General features: G+C 42.0%; 1 protein-coding gene across 5 annotated transcripts in view; it reads left to right on the forward strand.

Annotated features, from left to right (window-relative positions):
* The first annotated feature begins 3,283 nt into the window (after window positions 1–3,283).
* SORBS1 (sorbin and SH3 domain containing 1) overlaps window positions 3,284–24,962 on the forward strand; it is a 167,705-nt gene continuing 146,026 nt past the window's right edge. For 3 of the 5 annotated variants that reach the window (XM_085230034.1, XM_085230027.1, XM_085230035.1), the window contains exon 1: window positions 3,284–3,429. The gene's annotated coding sequence lies outside the window, so the exon portion shown is untranslated. Of the gene's footprint in view, window positions 3,430–3,612; window positions 3,632–24,962 lie in introns of those variants that run through there. The other 2 variants (XM_085230031.1, XM_085230032.1) reach the window with 2 other exon arrangements.

The following is a 24,962-nucleotide window of genomic DNA, read 5'->3' on the forward strand; positions in this document are numbered from 1 at the left end:
GAATTTTGTGGTCAATGTGATAAACCTCAGTTTTCATGAAAATGATCACAGAAGTCTCACAGACTTCAATAACTCAGGAGTATCTGTGCCTACGTATTTATTACATCTGAAGATATGTCATTGTGAATGTGCAATTTTACATCTTTAGTATCGCAGCTCCTGCAACCTGCATGTGGACTCAAACACTAGCTGACTCTTGAAGAGTCACATTTATCAATTTTTTTTAGTTCATGGTTCAAAATTTGAGTGTAAAGGAGAAAATAAAGCAGTTGTGTATTGTAGCCAAAGTCTTCCCAGTAAGAAAGATTCTGATCTTCTTTTGATTGCTTTTTGTCTGCGTTGCGCTGTAATCCATTTATCTCTGTATTCTCATACCAGCCATTTAGCCATTACATTTATCTTGTTTCTGTGAGGGTATTTAGATTAGCATTAAAATTCCAGAGCTCCTGGGTAATGTCTCAGGGTTGGTTGCAAGTGTGGTGCAGGCTTTGTGTTAGCCCATAGAACAAAGCCTTAGATGCCTGCCCATTGGTATCACTGGGAAGGCCATTAGGTGCTTGGTGATAGCACCTTTGCTCTCTCTCTCTCTGGCTCCTCATGGGAGGAGCTGGATTCACTTCCCAGTGACACAACTGGCCCTGTGACATACCTGCTCTCTCTCATGCTCTTCTCTCCCTGTGCCATCTGGAAAGTGGCAACACAGCAGTCAGTCCTATGCCTTCTTTAAAGCAGCAGGCGCACAAGCAGGAAGGCGTCTCCAGGGTGGAACATTTCAAGAGACAAGTATTTGCAGATTCCAAAGCTCTTAAGAGATGGGCATCTGTGAAGTCACCTTTACAGTGGTACTGTGTAATGCCCTCTCCTGTTCTTCAGGAAACTCTGGCTTCTCACAGATAGCCTGTGGTTGGTTTTTATCTGTATGGTACAGGCTTGTTTTTGGGGCATTTTTTGATGGATATCTGCTCTAATTTAGGTAGATGTTCAGAGAAGCTCAACAGGCTTTGAGTGTTGGGCTGTGTATTTAACTATGGTTTCACTTGCAGTCTTGCTTTCTCTGTGCTCTGACTTCCAGTGGCTTGCTTCTGGAGGTGGGACATCTCGTGCCATTCCTCAGATGTTGGTGCTCAGCTTAAACCACAGCAGTGTCTGTCTCTGCTGCAAGCAGGAAGGAGTCATTTGTGCATTCCTTGGGATACCATCAAGTCCGTGTACTGATGCAGAAGGTCCAGAAAGCAGCTGTATAATCTTCCTAAGGATAGCAGAGGTGTCCGTGAACAGTGCAGACACAACAAGGCACATGACTTCTTGCCCTGAGGGGTGCTAATGAGGCAGTAGGTTACTGCAGCTTCATTCTGTGTCTCCAGTGCGTATGTGATACACATATATGTTGTGCTTAGCACCTATTTGCCTTCCTCGAGTAGCACCAGAGGAGGTTCAGGTTGGATATTAGGTAAAATTTCTTCTCAGAAAGAGTAGCAATGCACTGGCACAGGCTGCCCAGGGAGGTGGTAGAGTCACTGTCCCTGGGAGTATTCAAGAATAGGGCAGATGGAGCACAGAGGGACATGGTTAGTGGACACAGTGGAGGTGGGTTGATGTTGGGCTAGATGATCTTAGTGGTTTCCAGTCTTAATGAGTCAACAGTTCTATGATTCCCTGCAGACAAGCCTGTAACAAAGAAGATATTCAGCACTGACATTCCTGGCTCCAGGGACCAACTAGTATGCTTCCAATCCACCGGAAGCCCTTGAGCTAGTCCCTAGAGGCACCATTTCTGGACAGGCAAACAGACCTCACGAGCCCTGGGCTGTCAGGAGGGTTGAGCACTACCATCTACTTGGCTGCTGCCTGCCTTACACTCACCCTGAGCTCTGCCTCTTCTGTATGCTTATGGACATGTGTGCACCCTTACATACATTCTGCACTTCAGTGAGTCTCTAAATTGAAACTGAGTGCTTTGGGTATTAGGTCAACACCTGGCCTTTGAATTATCTTCCCAGACTGCTGTTCTTGCAGCACAGGGAGTCCTTTGCAAGGGAGAGGAAGGAATTGGTGGGTAAAATCCCAACAGTTTTTTCTCCTCGATGACATTCAGCCTGGGTAAGGTGAGGGCTCATGCCTAAGTGGGTTTGGCAGGGTGCCACAGTTTGTATTGCCCTTCTTGCATTGGGTGAGAGAAGCAGACAGGTGTGGCAGGAGCTCTTGCCCCACTGTTTGTCTTCTACTCAGGCCAGGTTTCAGCTCTGAGATTTCCCGGCTGGCTGATTGCTCTGCGATTATGGTCACGTTCCTCTCCCTGGGGACTGTGAGAAGCCAAGGGCTGCTCAGTGCATCACTGCAAACTTCCGTCCCCATCTGGAGGGCAGAACACCTGCCTTTGTGCACATTCATCGCCCTGAAATTAAGGGCTTTTTCCAGCTGGCCTTCCAAATGGAGTGAAGTTTGGTACCGGACTTCCTTTGCATCTTCTGGCAATTGTAGCTAAAATACGTTTGATCTTTTCTCAGATCAACTGATTGATGTCTACTTCATTTCTTTGAGCAATTGCTTTGAATTATTTGCAGATATTTTTGATCCATGGGTTCAAGTAAGACAGATAAGCAAGATTTCTATAGCTATCAGTGTATTGGAGATGAAAAGAATTTAGAAGGAGAAAAAGAAAGAACAGAATTGTAACTGCTGAGGAAGGGATGGCAAGATGACACGATAGCCTGGGAAGGATGAAGTTCCCTCCCTGTCCACTGCATTTTCTCCGCACACAAAGGAGCTCACTCAGACCCTGCAATGTTAGATCCATTGGTGTGTTTTGTGCATGTGCCGGGCTGGCTCGCTCTCACTTTTCAGAGTGCTTACGCCGATGCAGTGCCTCTAAGCATTAATGAAACTAACCTGTAGTATTAATCTCACGTAACGCAGGGCAAGTGGGGTAGGGAGTTAGTAGGGATTTTCACTCTCCTTTATTTGCTTCCATTTATTTTTTTCCGGGTGAAGCGTTCAGCAATCTCCCAGTTCTTTCTCCCAGCTTCCTTCGCCTCTCTCCTCTCGCTGTATAACACGCGGTAAACCCAAGGAAGGATGCAGTCCCGTCCCAGCCCCCAAACTGCCCATCGGCTTGCCACCCCCAGCCCACAGAATCACCCCGTCGTCTTGCGGGCACGCGCTCAACAGGTCGCCGAGGGGCTGGGACCACCCGCCCCGCAGCGCGGCTCGCTGCTGGGATCCCCGTTCGTTTCGTATTTCCCGCAGCGCCGGGCCCGAGGCTGCTGGGCCGGGCGGAGGCTGCCGCGCCGCGGGCGGGGGGCGGGCGGGGGCGGCGCCCATCGGCCCCCGCCTGCCGGGGAGCAGCGGCGGCGGGGCCGGGAGAGCGGCGCGGGGCCGGAGGAGCTGCGGTACGGTGCGGTGCGCGGGGCCGGCTCTGGCGATAAGCGGGTGAGCTCCGCGCATTTGCTGCGGCGGCTGCGCCGCGGAAATCTCTCTGGCTCCATTTTATTCAATAGCCGTAAGGACGGGAGTTCTCTAAGGGGCCGTTCTGCTGCGGGGTAGTGGCTTCCCGCTCTATCTTTCGGTGTAGATGTGGTCCGCGTTACGCCGTAGTTTTTGCAAGCTGCTGTTTAAACCTCACTGTTTGCAGGTAAAATACATCGCGGATATAGAGGAGTAGGTTTGAGAAGGACTTTCTCTTGCTCGTAAATAGAAATGTTATTTTTCCTTCCGCGGGAGTAGGGAGAAGAACATAATGTTGCTTTTAAAATGAAAGGGAATGCACACGGGCACGTTCTCTGCCCTTCGGACGCGGCACAGAGCGGGGCCGGAGCTCAGACTCCGCGTCGCCTCGTCCCGGGAGAGCCGGGCCAGGATGTATGCATTACGGTTGTTCATTCATCGGCGGCTGCGGATAATGTAATTACCGAGTCAGCAGCGCACAAGAGCTGCCCTGCGTGCGGCGCGCAGCGAGCGGCCCCGGGTACCGCACTCACTGCGCCTGGGGTGAAGCCGGGGCCGCGGTGCGGGGCCGGGAGCGCTGCGTCCCCAGCTGGAGGGGAGGCTGCCGGCTGCTCTTGGCGGCTGCCGTTTGTATTCCGGTTGTATTTGGCGTGCTACTCTGTAGAGGTGTACATGCTAGCTTGAGGTATTGCCGGTGTCTGTGAATGGTGGATGGCTCAGGTGCTAAGAATTTGTAGTAGTTCCAGTCCTGTCACAGAGACGGCTTCGTTTAGCTCTCGGTTTGTTTTTTTTTTGTTTGTTTTTGTTTTTTTGTTTTTTTTTTTTTGTTGTTTTAATTTCCAGTACTGGATTCTGCAGCCCCAGTATGGCCACCTTTCTCCTAAGGTGTCTTGGAAAAGAGCGGAGAAAAGAAAAAAATCACCGGCATGATTGCCATGGACTTTATTTATTTATTAGGCTATTAGAGTAATGAAGAAAAGCCACACATGCCCTGCTGTGCAGATCTCATTTCAGCAAACTGCCTGAGCTCTTGCTGTTACCCACGTTTGATTTTTAACCAGTGAGTGCCCTGTGCTCATGTCTGCCCCAGCTGTGCCTCCAGGCACTGAGCACAGCCTGGTGAGGGGTCAGCGCTGGGCAGGGGCTGTCCGAGGGGGTTTGTGCACAGCAGAGTGCTCCTTGCTCTTCCTCCCAAAGAGCAATGTTTGCCTACTTGTGGTTCCTGCTTTTTTATCCTGCCTAGTGCTGCTGACCGTGCTGCTGTTCCAAGGCAGTGTCTGGCACATTAGTATTTCATTTTTATGAATTGTGCCACTGAAAGATTGTTTTCTTGTGTAGCTGATACTTCTATGCCGTAAAAAAGAAACAGCAAAGCAGTGTCTGTCCCAGATCCTTCTCATCCAGGGAGGCGCAGGGAGGACAAGGGGAGGCTCAGCCTGCTCAAGGTTACCCATGGAGCTGCTGTCTCCTCAGCTGGCGGGCTGGACCGTGCTGGGTGTGCTATGTGTATGCACAGACAGAAAATAGGTGTGTGTCACGCTGGTGCCCCTATTGACTCCTGTTTCTTTTATGCTTCTCTGGTTCAGTAACTGCATTTATTATCTTAAAATAAGGATAGTACTTTTAAAGGTAAATCTGTTCGATAAAGCCAATATCATTTGATAATTCCATAAAAAATGGAGATTTTGATATTTAGGCAGTCAAAACATAGTGACTGCCTTCTTTGCAATGCACTGGATTTCTGACAAACACATAAACTTGTACACACGAGCTCGTGCCTAACCTGTCTTTGAGAAGAAAGAAGTGGTGCCCAATGCAGCACATGGACCCCAGAGACTGACCTGGAGTCAGGAGAGCATGCACTGTGTGTTGCATGTGCCCTTTCTGTTCAATGCACAGGCGCTTCAGAGCATGCACATGGAAATGCCCTCCTGAGGAAGGTCATGTGATGAGCAGGTCTCGTGTTCCCTGTCTGTAGGGTAGGGGAAATATTTGGGGTGGGGGGAAAAGCACTCTGCAAGCACTTTGCAAATGTGGAATTATGGAGCTGATGGCTTTTGTGGAGACTGAACCCAGGGGAAAAGACAGAAACATCAAACCTTCACGTGAGTTACATGTCCTGTTTGTAAGAACATGCTCTGTGTGTGTGTGTGCTGTGATGCACACGTGTGTGCAGGCACTCCGTTCACTGATGGCAGCAGATGTTGATCACAGCATGTGTTTATTCTGTTGTGTTGCTATATCCAGGGTGCTAATTACTATATGACATTAATACAAAATGCTGTGTCTCAATGGTATCCTGCAGCAGAGAGCTACACTGGCTAATGATCTGTGCCTGTGTGTTTCACTGCTGCTTTTTCATTTTCATGGTCCTTCGCTTCACTAAATGCCTCTTTGTTTGGCCACAGAACAGACCTGATGGAGACCAGAGCCATGCTGTTGATGTTTTTATTGGTTTTGTTTGAGCAAAGTCTGCAGCGTGTATCTCCTAAGATGAATGGTCATCGCGCTTTCTCTTTTTGCTGAGTCCTTTGCAGTGAGCCAGAGGGGTTCTGTTGGTCAGATCCTGAAGTCTTCAAGCCCCTCCGTAATCCCATTGACTTCTGTGGAGCTATATCTAAGAATGAGCGTTATGGAATTAGGCTGTTACAGTATGTGTTGTTTCCGGTGCAAGTGCTACGGCAGGATCAGCACTTTCATTGCTCAGTGTAATTCATAGCATAGTAGAGGCTGCCCATGGGGCTGTGGAAAATGCTTTTTTTTGGTGCGAGTTTCTGCTTTGGATTTATCCAGCGTTAGGAAATGCTCTGGCAGCAAGGATAATGGCCGGTGTGCTTTGCAAATTGTTTTTAATTCAGGCCTTTGAAGTTCTCTGGTACGGGTGGGTTGTTTTATTCATTGCCCTTATTGTGTAAAGGGATATGCTAGGGCTTTTACTTGATGCTCAAGATTTCTGAAGTGGGACCCTAACAAAAGGCTGGTTTTCAACAAAGTTAAGTACTCAGAGCTTTCCTTTTCCTTGAGTGACTGGCACTTAATCTGTATGTCTAATAGGGATTTACCAACCTGACCTTCAGCGTGATCTCATCCTCTGTTCCTGTGCAGAATGAGCTGTGATCCATCTCCACGCAGCTGTTGGACCGAGCTGGTATTGGGAGAGGGTTCAGGATGTGATGATGCCACATGTTCACACTCAGCTGAGACAGTGCTCACCCAAGTGTGGCAGCAAAGGCAGAGGTGCCACTGGAGATGTCTTTCGAAGAAGCTATCACACTGATGCTATGCACGCTTGCATTCCTCAGAACTCCACCATTGTTTTTGCATAAGAATTGGTCTATGCCAGGCTGCAGCCTGTGATGGTCACACAGCGAGAGCTTTGCCAACCCAATGCGGATTGGCCTAGCTCTCCTTGATGTGTATGGGTGCTGGGTGTTGCTATGTGCTGTCCCAGGAATAAATGTTGTTTAAAAACTAGAAGGAATGGTACCTTTATGTATGCCTTCTTATGATCTCACTAAGATGATATGAAGCATAATTAAGTAATTTTGGATCCCTGTGTCACAGATGCCATGGAACGTATTTGTAAAAACAAATAGTATTTGATAAGGGTTATTAGATAGAGGAACTGATTTTGTGGTGTTCTTCTCCAGTGAGACATTTCATGTCTGATGTTAGATATACAAATGCCTGTATGTCAGTAAGTGTCGTCTTCTCATTCCCTCCTCTATTTTTTACACCTATCCAATGTGTACAATGTAAAACAAACACAGCATGAGGAAACAATCTGGACTGATTTTTAAAGAATTTTAGTCCTGTATCCTGTGCACAGTCTCCCTAGCATTATATTGTAGTGCTAAATCTGTTTATCTAGAAACACCAGTATAGCAGGCAACCTTGCTACGATTTCACAGCTTAGGGAAATAAGATGTGGAGAGGTGATGCAATTTCTGCAAGAAATTTTTGATATCTACAAGAAACTGTCTTCTATATCCATTGTAATAGTTTATTGATGTTTGCCCTCTTGATAAACAATACAAACTTTGAAGTGAGTAGCCTTATCTTAGAAAGCAAACTGGCTAAAATTACTCTTTGTTAGGATGACTGTTGAAGTAATTCCACTTCCTCTTATCCTGAGAACCAAGAGAAAATTACTCAGTGCTGTAATGGCTGGGGATTTTCATTGCTTTCATCAAAAAAAAAAAACAAAAAACAAAACAAAAAAAACCCCAGGAAACTCAGCAGCAGGCATGAAAGCGTAGTTTGCCTACAGGTCTGGTTTACAGCTATTCTGATCTTTCAAAGAATCGATTATTTACATAGTATCAGTGAAATATGCCCTAAAACCCTGAGGCTGTTTTGGTCCTGAATAAACACTGCAGTACTTGTTCACGCGAACAGCAGTAGTTACCTTTTCATAAAACCAAATGAACACAGTTGGGATGAAGATGGCTGTGGAAAGAGAGACTCAACAGAACGCCAATCTGCTTTGCTTTGTTCCTATATCTGTATCGGTCGTAGCATGTAAAGGTCAGAAGCAGCAGTTGTCATTAGGAGTTTTACCATTTCTGCACTTTTCAGAGCCTGCAACATCGCTGTTAGAGAAGTCTCCAGCGGTGCCCGAACAAGGCTAAGCCAAGGCCCTTTCAGTCACATGCCCTTTGCAATCGTAGCCATGGCTCTTCCAGGTCACGCAGGGCCAGATCGTCATGTGAGACCCAAGGAGAGGAAGAGGCCAGATTTAGGGCTGGTCTGGTTGGAGTTTTGCCCAGCTGTGTCAACAGCAGTAGTGGCATGAGAGGTAGCCTTAGTCCTTGCTCAGCTCAAGCCCGCACCTTAGAAAAGCTGAAAAACAGCTATAGAAGAGAAACCGATCAGCTATAGAAGATGCTGATCAGCATCTTAGCTGATGTGACATTGGATTGTAGCTGTCACTATCCTGAAAATATTGAGGTTAACTCATCTGAGAGTTTGCACAGTAGTTGTCATAGATGATAACACACTCACTAAACTGTCCTAGTCTAGGAAAATTTGTAGTTATTGTCCTTATATCCCTGGTGTCATTTAAACAAGGGGTAGAAGTAGATTGTGCCAGGTCTGTTCTGCTCAACAGGCAGCTGTTTTCTACTCTTCCTGTTCCTTTTTGCAGCATGCTCTGAATAATGAGAAAAATTACTTGCAAGCAGTTCTTCAAATAAGATGTCTTGCTGTGATTTGATTTGTAGCTCTTCTTTATAATTGTGTAGAATTTTATAGATTAAGTATTATTCTTAGGAACGGTTGCTTTTTAGAGACAAATGAGCGGCATTTATTTGCATGTAAACTACCTGCTTTCCTTGTGGAAAGCCATTCTTGTGCTTTAGGGATGAGTCAGTCACAGAGCATGGGCTGGACTGAAGGAGCAGACCGTCATGTAGCATAGAGCTCCACAGGCACTTGGTGGACACTGAAATGTGGCTGGCAGTGTGTTGCTTAATTCCTCATAGAGGCTTGTATGGTCATCGCGAGGGGCAGTCCGGCCAGAGCTAGGAGCTGTACCATGTAGGCACTTCTCACAGGAGAAATCCTCTCAGAAATGTGCTTGATACAAGTCAGCATCACAAAGAAATAAGGAAAGAATATGTCACATGCCATGCCTGTCATTAAAAGCTGTGTATGCCCCAGAGTTATGGCCTCAGAAAAAAGTGGTCAGGTGTTGTGGCTTCTTGTGATGCAGTGTGACAATCAGAGAGCCTGGAACAGCACTCTGATGGCACATTTTAATAGGTGTCCAGATACTTAGTTTTGTTTCTTCTCTTCAAAGGTTTGGCTGTGCTGTCAGTATGGATAGACTGAAAAGCTCTTGGGTTGATTAATTATTAAAAGCACCCTCTAAATATTTTACGTCTTTTTATTTTTTATCTTTTTATCTTATCTGCTGATACTTTTTCTCTGCTAAGACTTTACAACAGCAGAGGAAAAACTGCTCACTACAAGTGCTAAGAACCTGTAGGGCTTCCTATAAAAGATTCAAAAAGAACAAAAATTGTGTAAATATTTGCTTCCTCTGTGGAACCTTGCTTCAGTTTCCTTCTGTTCACTTTCCCTGCAGTACCATTCTGAGTCTTTTTGTTGGGTAAGTAACCAAGGAAACTATTTTGGGGGCGGTGGTTTTGTGTGTGTGTGGTTTTGTGGTTTTTTTTTTTTTTTTTTTTTTACGATATTTCTCTTGTACATTTGTATGTCCAGCAAATTTGTGCTCTCCTTAGAGATGTTATATGAATAAACACAAATTTCTGTGGCAGAAGGTTTACTCCCTACAAAATGAGACACACCAAGCAAGGCTACTTGGTGCTGCAGGTGAGGGGAGACACACAGTCATGAAGAATTCATTGGTTATCTCCCAGCTGTCCATACACCTGACTCTTCACATATCTGTGAAATAGGAGTCTCTACAGCCAACTATACAAATGTGTGAAAACTTGCATGTTTGTAGAGTTTGAACTTGGAAATCACGTTTTCTCAAGCCCAAAATACTTGGATCTGCTCACAAGGTGCACATCAACAAAATACAGCCTTTGCTCAGTGCTGTAATATTTGGATGATTCAAAGGCTTACACAGATTGTGCCATGGTTTTCCTAAAAGTGGTGCTTAATTACACATATCACAGCAACGTTGTAATTTAAACAATATATTATTGTAATTTTAAGGTGCTCTCGACCTCTTTTGCAGCAGATTCTTCTTCGTTGCTTGGATTCAGGCAGCACTGGCACCAAGCAGGACCAAAGTCCTGATCACAGCAGGCCTTGTGCAAATGTGTCAGAGATGGCACTGACCTAGCACACTTTTGGTCTATGTGCATGAGAAGACTGGGGCAGGAGGATTGAGAGAGAGGCCAGAGAAGCAATGAGGCACTGTGCTGCTAACAGGCGAGGGCATGGACGGAACCTCATGGTCTGCTGCCTTTCCCTGTGCGTGGCTTTGCAGCTAGGCTTTGGTCTGTGATATGGCTCAGGCGGGAGATGTGTGTGTTCAGTGATTCCTTCTTGCCATGAAGAGGTGTGACAAAGCTCGCAGCAGGAAAACCACAGGCTTTCTGTCCTTTCTTTCTTTGCTGTCTGTGTAGTTTTATGAGGGTTCCCTTGTGAAATGAATACTTTCATAAATAACACACTAATCATTCAATCATGAGATATATTGAGATATATAGAAAAAATTTCTGGAACTGCTCACAAGAATGAATTAACAACTTCACCATAAGATGCAATCTGACTGTCTGTAAGACTGATACACGATAGAACAGATCTTCAAGCCTAAGTATACTTGCCCTTTATTAACAATGAAGATTTTATTAGAAATGTTCTTAAAATACATATCATTTATAGCTTCGGCTTGCTAGGCAGTCTCTGGAAAACTGCTTTTAAAATAGCGTCAGTGTTTTAATCACAAGACTGCTTTTTTTATTAAAAATTCTTTACATGGAAAAATGAAAGAAAGAAAACTCCGAAAGGCTGTTTTGTATTAGAGTTCCTAGGTCAACAAATGTCTGTATACCAAATGGATATGAATGGAGAAGAATGACTGGCAGTGAGTCTTTTCTTTTATGATACTGAATGAGAGATTATTATACTTCTGTGATGCTGTTCATGTTTTATTTCTAATTAGCTGAAAAATGTGGTGCATGTATCTTTACATCTTGGTGCAAAAAAACAAGCAGTAAGAAATCTATGAGAAATGGTATATCAAGCAAATACATTTGCTGGAGATTCTTAGCCATGGAGGGACAGAAGAGAATCCTGTTATTCAGCTCTGAAGGATGGAAAGTGGAATAGACTTAGCAGTCAGACTCTGCATGAAATCTTTTTGTTCAGTGCAGGAAATGAATGAGGCAGGGGTGTTCCTTCTTGCTGCAGCTGGCTTTAACTCAGGGCACTCCCGCTGGTAAGTCTTTTTCCTCGATTTTCATATTTTGTATATCTGCCTCTGCTTGGGTGGAATTTTGCTTAAAAGGAACCCTGATGTCTTGTTTTGCAATCAGACTGGTGGCAGAAGTAGTAGCACCTCAGCATCACCACTGGACTCCTCCATCTCTTGCCATCTCCTCCCGTGGAGACAGGCTTATTACATTACTTTCTCTGATGTGTCTATTTGTAAGGTTGGGAGGGAGAACCACCAGCTATTTTGTGAGGCACCGATAAAGGGAGGACAACAACCCTCTGCCATCTCACAGCCTTCACTTTTGTTCTTTCTTGCTGTCTTGCTTTATCTCTTACTGGAACAAACAAGCTATGAGAGCACTCAAATTTGCATATTTGTGCTCACTGAAAACCATGGTGTCAGGCATGCACTCATTGTGTTGGCCCAAACAAACGTACTGCTGCTGATAGTGCACTCAATAGAGCTCAGACACTGTGAGCTGTGGTATGTTGTGACTCATACTTCACCAGGCTCTTTTAGCTGCGTTCCAGCCTCAGGTTCTTGTTGCCAGCGCAAGAGACCCAAGATCTTGATCCAAACTTACTGGAGTTGATGGAAACAATCTCGTTGGCTTCATCCAGGAAGGCTTTGGGCTGAGTTGTCAGAACAGGATGTTAAATAAATTCCCCTTCTGGTTTTTAAATTGAACTAAGTTGGCCTGGAATTGATAGGGAGTGTGAGAGAATTTGGAAATGCTGCAGTGACACTTCAGTTGTTTGTTACTTTTGAAGCAGTGCTGCAGGCTCTGGGAGTGGAAGCCCCTTACTGCCATCCCACAGTCAGCACGATGTGCAGCAGAATGTCCTGCCTGATAGCAGGCTGCTCACCTCCACTGCTGCCGAGTGTCCCAGATGCAGACATTCTGGCTATTTTTGGCCAATTTTATCCTGCTTCCTTCTTAGGTGAAATATGGAGTATTTTTGTTTTGTTCATTCATTTTTAAAAAGTTAATAATCATCTGACTTACAAAGCCTGGCTTGTGGTTCAGCCATAAGAAATACTAATTCATGACATGCCCTTCTTCTCTTAGAAAAGATGATAAGCTATCAGAGAAGAGAGATGATGGATGTTTCTAGATAGTATAGTTCCTTTTATTTTACAGTCAGACTAAAATTTAATGACAAATCATTTCCTGTGTATCATAGCTTTTAGTCCTCTGCTAGTGTAGCAATTCCATCTTTGTTAGAAGGCAGAAAAGTCTGCAGGAACTTCAGGAGATTATAGGCTTTAAATGTGCTTTAGTATGTTCCCAGTTACATGAGCTAAAGCAAAATAACTGTTAGTGGACAGTGGCTCGCGTCTCAGCAGTTGGATTCTGTCTGATTTATACACACACAAGTTAATTCAGGGGAATTTTTACAAGTGAAATCTAGCAGTTGAATTGGAAAATAATAATAATAATTTTATATAAACTCATGACCTTCAAGAATGTCATGCTACTTCTCTGGCACGTCAACTAAGACAAGAATTGAGTCACCTGGCAACAGAAGTCTTTTGTGAATTCCAAGGTGTGAGTACAAGGACACAGCAGATCCTGCTAGCAGTGAATGACAGAAACCCTGCCTTCGTGAGCTGCTGGCTGCTATAGACCTCCTTCCAGTAGGAGACTCATTGTTGCTGAGCCAGTTACTGGTTGACAGTTAGCTGCTCAAGCAAAGCTTAATGCTCTGGAAAGTCTGCTTGACTTGGCATCTTGACAAACCATGGTCTGTCCTTGCATTAATTCAGAATTAATTCTGTTTCTAATGGCTTTGTAAACTGAGGTCAGATCTCAGAATGGAATTCATTTTGTATTTGGGAAGGCTCCCACTGGAACGAAGACTGTTTTACTTGACTGAAGAACCTTGGGATTATTGCCTTTCATTATCAAGGCTCTATCAGAAGCAAGTTACTGTTACGTTATCTCCTCTTGACATCACATAGGTGCAGACAGAATGATAGAATTCACCTCCTGTAAGCTGTTGACTGCTTACAGGATAGATGCAAGGGAAAGCATTCACCAGCAAGCCTCACTGAGCATGTCTCAGCACCCATTCTTGCCTTCCCAAGACGCTACGCCCACATTCTAGTTACACATGCTTTGGAACAGGGCTCCGTGAAGCACCTGTCATGCCTCTTGATGTGGTGTCATTAATAGGGGAGGTTTCTATTTCCAGCTCTGTTACTGATATAGAGCAGGGTGATGGGTATTACACAACATTATTCTATGCTTCCACTTTCCCATCTGTAATGCAGCTTCAGAAATTTTGCCCGCCATTCAACATTGTGTTCTGCTGTACAGTAAGAACATTGTTTTTTTGTGTGCTGGTGCTCAAGGCTGTAGGGTTTTTTTCTGGTCAAGAGGGGTATGTTTTGTCCACATCTAATATTTGAATATATATGAAAACGTAAATGATATGGGAAGCAATGTCGATGGCTCAGTGTGAGGCAGTCCTGCTAGGTGCATGTTGATCGTGATAACACCCAGGGCAGGCAGTTGGGGGACCTGTAAGAGTAAAAGTGAGAAAGAGATCTGCCTATACCTGGCACTCTGCAATTGTATAGAGGCGTTGACTCAGATTATATCCCCTTGCTTGGCTATAATGTAGAGGAGGCACAATTCCAAGCATCTGCTGTAACCTACCCCAGAAGCGTTTGGATTCCCTGGAGTGAGTACAGGAATTTCTGCTTGTGGATTGTTGGAGTGATTTCTGAGTAATCATGAACGGAAAATGCAATGGACGTGTGAGACTCTGAAAACACTCACTGCTGTAGTTGTTTTAGTGGTCTTTGCTACCATAATCTTCTGGTCTAAATATTGAGGCTTTTTATGTTTTGTTTAGTTTGGTCAGTATTTTGTGTGAGTCCAGAAATCATGAGATTTTTCAGAAGTCATGTGTGCTATCTTTCATTTCTGCTTTGCTTTCCCCTCCATGAAATGTTGAGATAAGCACTTTCATAGCCACTGAGTGGTTGTGAACCATATCTTCCTGTAAAAAGCTATCTTTTCCCACTGAAAACTTCTGTTTCTTTAAGCCATTCTGGATGCATGCTATGTGGTGGAATACCTACAGACTTGATGTGCTGTGTTCTGACTTCAGCTCAGTACAGTGCTGATGCCTGAGGTATTTGGAGCCTAACAGGAATCCAGATTTGAATCTGAGAAAAATGGCTTTAGTCATGTTCAACAGAGAACTCATGCAAAAAAGTGTCTTGGTATGGCCAAGGTTAGAGGACAGTCATTCATGCTCCTGGAACATGTCATAGCGCAGGGGCTGTGAGGCAGATACATGGTGAAATAGGGGGACATCCATTCAGTCCATTGGATAACCTGAATGTCAAAAATACTAAAATAGCAGATTGTCACTTTCCACAAGTTAATTCCTACCCCAGAACACTCACCTTATTTGCCACATAAATAAGTTAAACTAACAGTCCCAGTCACCCAAAGTCCATGGTGGTTGCTAAAGCAGAGCTGGTATTTCCTGAATTTCAGCATTGTAGCCATGGGGATACTGATTTCACTCTGTTTGCATGCAGCATTCACATCCTTGTGTGTGAATTACATGCTTGAACCCTTCCAATGTACTAATACAATTTTACATAATTTTTATTAGTATTATTCTACTACAGGGTGACCAGCCCCTAGTCTGGGCTTGACCCTCTCTTTTTATTTTCTTCAGTCAGTTCAAGCAGGGAAGTGGTAGAATTAACTTTTTTTTTGTTGTGGCAACTGTTCACGTGGCATATAATGCAGTTTTGGGTTTATGCTGAGAGAAGGGCTGTATTCAAAGCTCACTGTGAATACTGGAGTAAGATAGGTAGTCTTCCTACCAGAAAACTGCCAATATTCCAACCAGAGCACATGACTGTCTTCTAAGAGTTCTCTCTGTGGACTGGACAGTGGCACTGTAGGCTTCTCTGAAGGATGAGATATCCCAACTCAATTTACTATGGAAGGAATCTGCATAACAAGTCTTCAGTTAGCTTCTGGATGTTCAAATTAGGAAAGCTGGCACCACTCAAGCAAAGGAGCTCAAGGAAATAGGAAACAAACAGACTTAGCCTGAGGAACAAGAAACTGAGGGTGCACGAAACTGCTGTCTGCTGGTATCTCATGCAGCAACTGTTTTATTTCCTTAATCTAAACAAATAAATAAATAATTAAAAAAACCTGTCTAGTACTTCAGTGATTTTAATTTAAAGTAATTTAGTCCACTATGCAAATCTTATGATAATTTCCTTTTCCTGCCACTTTAATATTTTATAAGGTAATGTAATTTTTAATCTAAAAATTTTGTTTATGATACTCTTGCAAAGCAGCTAACTGCCTGCTAGATGGTTGTCCTTGAGCAGAGGGGTTTTATTTCTGTACCCCCTCCCCCTATATGCATAGTGGATGAAGTAAATGAATGAAATTTTAATGTCCTTTAGAAGACTTTTGCAAGCTATCGTTAAGTAGTCTATAGAGGATAAAAAGTACATTTGTGATATTTTTGTGTTTTTGCCATTTTTTCCTGCTCTGTGGAAAAAAAGGCTGAAAGGTCCCTATTTTTTGATGCCTCTGTTTTTCTTCTAAATGAGAAAAAGCAGGTCTTCTTTCCTCTATTATTTATTTACTTTTGCCAGAATGTATGAGCATAACTGATTATCAGGTAGATTTATCTCGAGGTTACTGAGAGAACGAAAAATGACCAACTCTCCAGGGAAGAGGTGTTTTTATTCAGCTCGCTTAAAAGTTTAAAACAAACAAACAAGAAACCCAAGCATTCAAACACGTGGAAAAATACAGGGGAGAAAAGCTATTTTCCAAATGGTAAGAGCTTGTTCACATTGATGGTTTAAAGAGTCTAAATCTAAGACCGTTAAGGAAACTGCAGAGCTCAAAAAGGAGACAAGTGACGTTTTTAAATGAAGAGGACAGGCAGCAAAAGAAGTCCCAAACACCCCTCTCACTATTTTAAATACTTTGCAGACCTTTAGGAATTTTTCTTCAGGAAAAAGAGGACACAGAACTTGAAAGGTCAGCTTTTATGTACTTTGCTGTGGAAGTCGATGTTAAGTAAATTAAACCATTAAGCAAGATATTATTAATGTCAATAAATACTAACTAAATATGTTGAGCATGTCTTTTTGTTTGAAGTTAGCCAGGCTGCCACTGCTTGTTCTAAGTGGAAAAAAATCTTGAGTTGCAACTTTTTTTGTCCTTCAAGGGTCTCATGGACAGCTTTGCAGTTTCTAGGCCATTGAAAATGAAGGTGTTTGGAGAACAGCCTTTTTTCTTCTTCTTCTTCTTTTTTTTTTTTTTTTTCCCTGCTCGTTGATTGTTTGCAATTACTCTGGCATCAGGGAGCAATTCCATTTCTTAGTGTGTGAGGGTTTGTTTTTCATTTTATCAGGTCCTAGTGGCATGGTAGAGGCTTGCTGTATTAAAGCTGACTTGGATAAAGGGGCTGTGCTCTGTTGGAGTGATGGAGAGCTGTGCTAAGGTGGGAGGAAAGGGCTGTGCAGCTGCAGAGCCTGGCTGGTGGCACTGCACAGGGCTGTATTCCCTGCCTAGGAAACAAGTCATAAAGTTGTACCCTGTCCTTTGGTTCCAGACAAAAAACAAACTCTAAACTCCTGCTTCCCTCTTTATGTGTCTTGTTAATGCTGTGAATGTGCCTCTTCTGGGTAATGTTTTTAAATTGCCTCAAAGTAGATAACCAATTTAATTGATTTGGCCCCCTGAGAAGCTTAGGGGAGGTAGGAAAATATTCGATTTTTTTTTTTCTTCCTTAGTCTCCCAGATATATAAATTAAGTTTCTAAGTCCTCTGCCACCCTGGGAGTTGCTATTGGAGAATGGTCTCCATGTCTGAACTTTGGGATTGGTGCTTTTGGAGCAAGAAGGTACCTTTGCCATCCTCACTGAGGAACTGCAAATGCGATGTGCTGTGTTGCCAGTGAAGCCTCAGGTATAGTGCTCATTGTTTCTGTAGCTGAGCATAGGTTAAGCAGTGTTACTGCACTCTTTGTGCAAGCTATTACTTTATAAACACCATGAATGGAGAATATGTATTAGTGCTTCACTTTGAAGAGGAAGAGCAACCACAGGAAGGGGACATTGAGGAGAATGCAAAATGCAGGAGGAGAATCTGAGTTTCTTTGAGTCTTTATGACCTCAACTCTCCAGATTGCTGCTGCATTCTTTTAAGAAATGGGTGAGGAGGTGATTTCGTTGTGTAACTGGTTCATGTTAGACTCAGGCTTAGGGACCAGTCTGGATTAAGAACAGAGTTTTGACCTGGATTTGGGCAAACTGCTGTCACTAGAGCTTCTCATGTAGTAGTATCAATATAGTATCAGTATGGACTGTTACTAACGCTGGACAAGCAAAGTGTGAGTCTGAATTTCCTCTTCATCTGAGTTTGAATTGGAGGAATCTGGAATAGTTAGGTACAGATTTTCATCCTTGTAATGCTGCTGTGAAAGTGCATGTTCTGTGAGACATGGGTGTCCCAGTACATCAGTCAGTCCTTTTGGCTTTAAGGACATCATAATCATGAATCTGTAGTGATCACTGATGAATGTTTTCCTGGAGGGTACAGGGCTGTGCATTTTCTCTGAGGGAAAATGTTTCCAGTTATTTTTAGCTCCTGCTTCAAGGAACCTTTGTGTTCTATATAGAAATTAAATGTTCTTTCATTTTCTGAGCCATTTCAAGGCCAATAAAGCCCTCTCCTCACATCCAGACAGAATTCATGTTGTGCTCTTGGCATTTGCAGAAGACCAGAGTCAGGTGAGGCTGCATGAGGCTCTTGTGGAATGTCTGTGTGAAACGGGGAATACGGAGAGGTACAGTTGCAGTGATTTCATCCCAGTTGTAGTGCTGCTGTAATTGTAAGTGTAGTCTGTAATTAAGATAATATGGAGCACATGTGCAATTTTTCATTAGAAATGTATGATTATATTTAAAGTCTCAGGTGACCTTCGAGGCAAAGATGCCAATGTAATCCAGAAGATCTTTACACTTGATTTGCTTAGCCTGATATATTTCACTCTTACTTCTCTTTCTTTTTGATCAATCTATTAGAATTTAAATTCAGCGTATTATTTATATATTGTCGTATTTCTATTTGGAACCCTTGGCATTGGTCTTTGTATTTCCCATCCTGAGCAGCATCTTGTTGAAAAGCAAAGGGCTTAGTGGCAGTAAGAAATTGTTCAATGATGACGGAAATTATCTACACAAATTCTTTTTGTATCTGGCTCTCTCTTGAGCTGATCCCTCAAAACTGTATCTGTGTAATGTGGGTGCTCTCAAAATTCCTTTCTATCTTTCCTCTTCTTTCACCAGTGGGACCTGAATTAGCATCCCTCATCTGAGCATCCTTGAAAATTGTTTATATGTGGTATTTTAAAGCTGATCAAGATTGGATGGCTCAGGCTCAGATGATCAGATCTAAATTAGTTTATTTGTTATTGATGTTCTTTGGGTATTTAAAATGATTTAGTAGGTACTTCAGATGATTAAGTAGGGTATTTTTTCCCTTCCCAACCCCCCTCATAGCTTCCTTGAAAAAGGAAAAGTGAAGAGGTTGTTTAATGCCAGTACTGAGGTTCTTTCTGGAGGATTATTTTTCCGATGCAGTGCATCAGAGGAAATTTTTTGAAGAAAGCATCAGAATGTGATTTCAAATTCTATGATTTGAAGCCTGGAATCATTTGTGCCACATAAACCTTAATTGAGAACTCATGGTTGTAACTCTTGTTACTCTAGTGAGCTGTAATTCCAATCCAAGCAGCAAATCCTGCTTTGATTATCTGTTACGAAGTGTAAAAATCAAAAATCACCCATTGAAGTTCTCCAGTAAAGATAAAAATGTTTGTCAAACCCGGCTATTCAGATCAATGATTGCAATTGCTGTCTCCAGACAATCTGCAAGGTTATCCTCTGAAGTATTATTTTTGTGTTTTCTTGACCTCTGACTTAGAAAAAACTCTCTGCCTCTTTGCTGGTGTGAATGTACTCGTGTGTGTGTTTGCTGCTATTCTGCATTTTTATCTGAGGTAACAGCAACAATTGCTTGCTATGTTTTGCTGTTGTCCAGGCCAAACGTAAGAATGTTCTGTTGCTCCTCAGCATGTGTTGCGCTGTTTTCTCTGCTGTGTATTTCATAGCAATAGGGAAAGCATGGGGCTGGTGCTTAGAGTGAGGGGCTCTGAATCCTGATGTTCTTCTGTCATGTTAGGCAAACTCCTTCATTCCTGTGCCTCCCAGTCCGTGAACAGAAGGTGGTGTGGCAGGCAGGTGTTGCAGCCTGTGCTGAGTATTCGTGTCGAAGCATCCCAATTGCGGCCTGTACAGTCTTGCCCAGCTCGCCCGGGAAGTCTGATTTTCAGGCGTTCAATAAAAACTGTGAAATAGGGCTGAGAGATGCAAACAGTATCTCATACAGTATCTCAACATAATAACAGTCCGTTATTATGTGCTGTCTTGCTGATCAATTGTTTTCTTTTGTTTCTCCCCTCTGCTCCCAGATAAAGTGGGAATTGTTCTGTGCACTGCCTCAGGAAGTTACAAGGTTTAGTTACTCATGCCTTGAATGCATACAAATTTATAGAGGATTTTTGTGTCTAAATGCAAATCCCACCTCCCTGCAGATATTTTGAAAAGAATCTGTCTGCATCTGAGTCAAGTACCTTGAGAGCTTCTTCTGAGTATTGTTCAAAGTTCATTGCAGCAGTGGTGGGAGGACAGAAGTCACCAGTGAAGCAACTTGCAGAGTAGGAAGGGCAAAGCTCTTATGCTTTTTCAAATGAGTAGGGCCTTTGCTTTGATCCATGCTGCTGCTGTTTGGTGAAATCTAAAGCAAAATGAGGAAGTGTTTGTCATGAAAGATAGACCTATAAAACTGTTGCAATCAATACATTTCCTTTTTAAGTAGAAACAATATAAAGAGTTTAATTCAGTACAGTATGTATCTCAGTTTTGTTGCTCAGACTGTATAAAACTAGTCTGCTCTGCTCGACATTTGCCTTAAACTGTTTATGTTACCTAAAATGTCATTCCAGATGAGAGTTTGGCTTAGGACTGCAGTGAAAGCCATTTTATTCCATGTATGGACCTGGTCTCTCGGAGCTATTTTGGTGGGTAGCTAGGAAATGTTTTTCAGTGAGCCATAATTTCATTTGTGTTTATGTGGATTGGCTGGTCTGATGAGGGAACTACATTGTTCTGTAATTCTGCTCTGCTGTGTTTCAGGGAAGAGGCAGGAATTTTCAGTTGCATACTGGAACTGTGTATTTTTAAACACTTCATTTAAGAACATGTCTTGAAATCACTGTGTTTTCATTTTAGCTACTGAGGAATGAAACCGTTATGTGCCTAGAAGAGGATTTGTTTAAAAAAGAAATTAAAAGCTCATAGACCCTGTTGGTGTTCATTGACATTGACTTTAACAGAACCAGACTGGTTTTAAACCATTACTTGTACTGGTTCCAGCATACATAAACTCATTCATTTCTCTTGCTAGCACGCTGTGATAGATGGGTGAAGAATGTCTGCTGGATCAACAGTGGAATCAAAAGTCTTGTTTTAAGCTGTTGGGACTCTACTGTGGCACTTCTGTGGAAGCACATTGTGAGGATATAGTGTAGATATGTGCTGCTCAAGCAGTAGCAGCAGTGTGTTTGCTCGCAGGACAGCTTCCAATAAGCTGAATTCCTGAAGAGTGGAAGAGAAGACTGTTTGGTTGTCTGTAGTTTTAATTTAGTATTGCACCATGCTGAAGAAATTATTCTGAGTCCTTTCATGTTTGAGGCACCACTTGGTGCTTTTTCAGAATGTTCACTGATAATAATTGGTATAATGTGATCTTCTGCCTTGGAGGAAATGTTATTAAAATTGTGTACATGTACAATATTATATATAATTATGCCATTTTATTATAGTGGCCTAGTTTTCTTCATATATGTTCTACTAAGTCCCTCATTCCTTCTCCAGATGACTTACCTCTGGAATTAAAGGCCAAGTTGCACATCTGACAAGCTGTGCATTTAGACTACCAACAATTGTCATCTGTTGTTATAATCTTTATACTTTAAGTGACCTGGAGTCAGATTTTCAATTGTATTTATTTGCTTAAGAATCATTAGACTCTAAATGGGATTTCAGAATTGCCTAAGTAAATTAGACTCCTAATTCACAATGCAGATCTGATTAGGAGGCTTCATATATCTGTAGGTGCCTAAATACCTTTGGATAACTGCCTGCTGAATGCTAGGAACTAGCCTAAAGGCACTGTGGTGTTCCCTGGTCATTAAGGTCATTAAACAAGTCAGAGCACAGTAGTTTTTGATGGATTTTGAAATTAGTAATGTTTATTTAGATCACTGAAGAAGGTATGAAAGGCTCAGGATTTTATTATTTATCTCTGTCTTCCAGGGTGCTGTGAGTAGCTAGCTTGTGTGAACTCACACTGTAGGGCTGGGCAAAAGTGGACGTGGGGCTGATAGGATGTGCATGTAGCCTGTGCCCGTTCAGTATCAGCTTGTCTATGATTTGGAGTCATGTCATGCTTCTGAGACATGTATAAAGTCCTTGAACAGTTGTTAGCAACTATTGGAGAAATCCATGGACTTCATTATCTCCTCAGATTATTGCCTTTCCTTGGACTGCTTTTATTCAACTTCAAGTTCTTGCAAAAGTAAGTTTGTCTTTCAGTTACATGGTCAGTAGGCTGTTGGGAGTTTCTGTTTATTTCCAAAGAAATTTCTTAAAAATATTTTAAATGCATCCATTAAGACTAGTACTTATCCTGATCTTTCTCCTGGTGAAAAAAAATAATAATAATAAAATAAAAAGTGGAAGAGGTTGTGGGATTAGCCCTGCAAATACTGGACAGGTCTTCAAAAATTCAGTTGTGTAGCTGTTGGACTTTTAGATATTTGCACTTAAAATGCTCATTATCAAATTCACGTGTCTCAGAGCAGCATTACTAAGAGGCAGTTGGGAAGGTTCTTGAACAAGAGAGAAGATTGTCCTCAAACATGAGACTAAACTCAGCTAAGCTGTAAGTTGATCCAACTCACCTATAATTCAGTTTGATGTTGTACCCACTTATGTCAGCATTGAAACTCATGTGTATTATGTGGGTTGAGAATCTTATCACCTACTTGGGATATCACTTTAGGTGTTTGGATATTTAACTGCTATTTACAGGTGTGCAACATAAGCATGCTGTTATTGTTTTCCATTGATGGTATGGAGGTTTAGGTAGTCTGAAGTGCTCATTGCTGTCTTAAATTGCACTGTAGTCACAACGCCAAAGTTAGACACATGTAGAGGGCAGTCTAAACAATACTATTTGTCTCAAAGCCTCTGAACAAGTTTGAGAAACACTGATCCCTCTGAGATATGCATATGCCCATTTAACAAGGTTGTTCAAGGTGAGCAGGAAATTCCAAGAGAATTTTGGAGTGGCCTGACTGTTTTTATGTTCTTATGTTTTCTAGCATCATTGCATGGCTGTGTTTATTCATTCTCTGTTGTGAATTCTCTGGAGATGAATGTAAAGCTATCAGTCATAAACACTGTGGAGAGGTAATTTTCCTTACATATTATTAAATGTCAGATACTTGATTTTCCTTTGCAACCCTTGGAAATTATTTCATTGTCAAATACACCTTGAATTCACTGAATACTGAATCATTGTCATTAAAAAGGATAAGGGTAGAGAAGCCAGTGTAATCTTTACTCAGGTACAACAGTTATAATACATATATAATATATACTCAGGTATAACAGTATAATCATTTTAAAATAACAGTAGTAAATGATGGCTCTACGGAACCCAGAGCTAGACCACATATGGAGCTTTGTGTATTAGCTGCTTCCTCTGAACTGTTGGACAAAATCTTTAACCTGAAGCAGCAGAGGTTCATGCTTTCAAGTGCAGCATTCCAGCTTTGGTGCTTATATGGCTGATGTTCTGAGGGCATTTTTCTGTTTGGTAAAAGGTATAAGTAGCAAGATACCATCAAAAAGTTGCTAGTATAAGGACAGTGATATTGAAAGAAATACACCATGCCTCAAAGTCAGCCTCAAACTCCTATTCCAACTATTGTGTTTCAAAAATTAACTTTGAAAAGTCAGGACAAATTTCCTTCTTTCTTTGACTGGTAATTTCACAAATGCTGAAAGGTATGAAATTGCAAATAACAGCTGTGTTCCCAAATACCTTGGGCCTCTCTGAATATCTGGAGTTGAAAATGTCAATAACATTCTTCTGAGAATATAGCATATGGAGAGAACAAAACACCTGTTTTTGAACAGTGGCTTGCAGAAATCTGTAAATAGAGTTGGGAAAATATCATTTTATTCATAGTTAAAATGACATGCTGCTGTCATTTGAAAATACTTATTCTGTAATAACTGTTTAGTGGAAATCCGTTAATATGCAGGTTCTGCGTATTTCAAGAACCTGCGTAAACTGCAGGTTCTTGAAAGTGTCTGCCTCTTTTTTTTTTTTTATGATAGTTTTTGTTTGTGCTGGCTTGAATACCAACTACAGTTTGTTAGTGAATATTTAATTGCCATTAATGCAGAGACTCTTGTTACGTAGGAAAATATATTGTTCAAGAAAAGCCTTAGACCCTCCTTATCCTGGAAATGGGGTTCTGAATATTTATTTTAAGTCAATTTTTGGAAAGTTTGTTAGTTTATTCCAGTTTAACTTACCTTTAAAATGGCTTGATGTGAAAGCTCCACTTTTTACTGTGGTTTTCTTGTGGCCGTTATCGGGCAAAGTGCTGCTTGATTACTGAGCATGCTAAAAGAAGAAAGATCAAAATAGTGAAAAGGATTGTAATGTTTGATTCTTAGAATGGCAGTCTTAAAGGCTATAGATATTACGTGTTTGTAAGGTGTTTAAAATTGGTAATTGTTTCTCATATGATAATACAAGCAATGAAAAAATAATTTGAGCTTTCATTACTGTGTAGAGACACATGGAAACAGGAAAAGAACCAAATATTAGAGACTTAGAAGTGAAGTTTGTGCAGGATCTGGAGCACATACAGGTGAATGAAGGATAAAAAACCTCAAACTGTCAGAAAAGTGGATGTGTATCTCTTCTGTCTGCAACAACAGTTTGTGTTGTGGTTCAACCAGTCTGATTAAACAGGTTGCCTGTGGATGCGGATTGTGAGCTAGTCCAAGATCTCCACAAACAGGGCATTGAGTGCTCAGACAAACAGTGTTTTGATAAATTACATTGTAGCTTGAGAACAGAGTAACTCCTGTGTTTCTCTGTTAGATGAAGTGATCTGTCCATTTGATAGCATGCCTGGCCTCCCTTAAATATTATGTTTATTTGTTTGACAGGCTTTGTGCTTTCCTATTGAAAGCTTGAATGATTCATTGGCAGTAGTAATTCAAATATAATAATCCCCTTTGAACAGTTGTATTGTTTTTTGTTTTCGTTTTTTTTTTTTTAATTAAACATGAACGAAAATGATTTGTTGGGGAGTCAGAATGAAAAGCCGTTTAGATTTAAAACACTTTAAGCAAAATTGCTTTTCATGCAAGTTCCTTTGTAACG

The sequence above is a fragment of the Meleagris gallopavo genome, chromosome 8 (assembly GCF_905368555.1).
Source record: "Meleagris gallopavo chromosome 8, MGAL_WU_HG_1.1, whole genome shotgun sequence".
In the NCBI taxonomy this organism is placed as follows: Eukaryota; Metazoa; Chordata; class Aves; order Galliformes; family Phasianidae; genus Meleagris; species Meleagris gallopavo.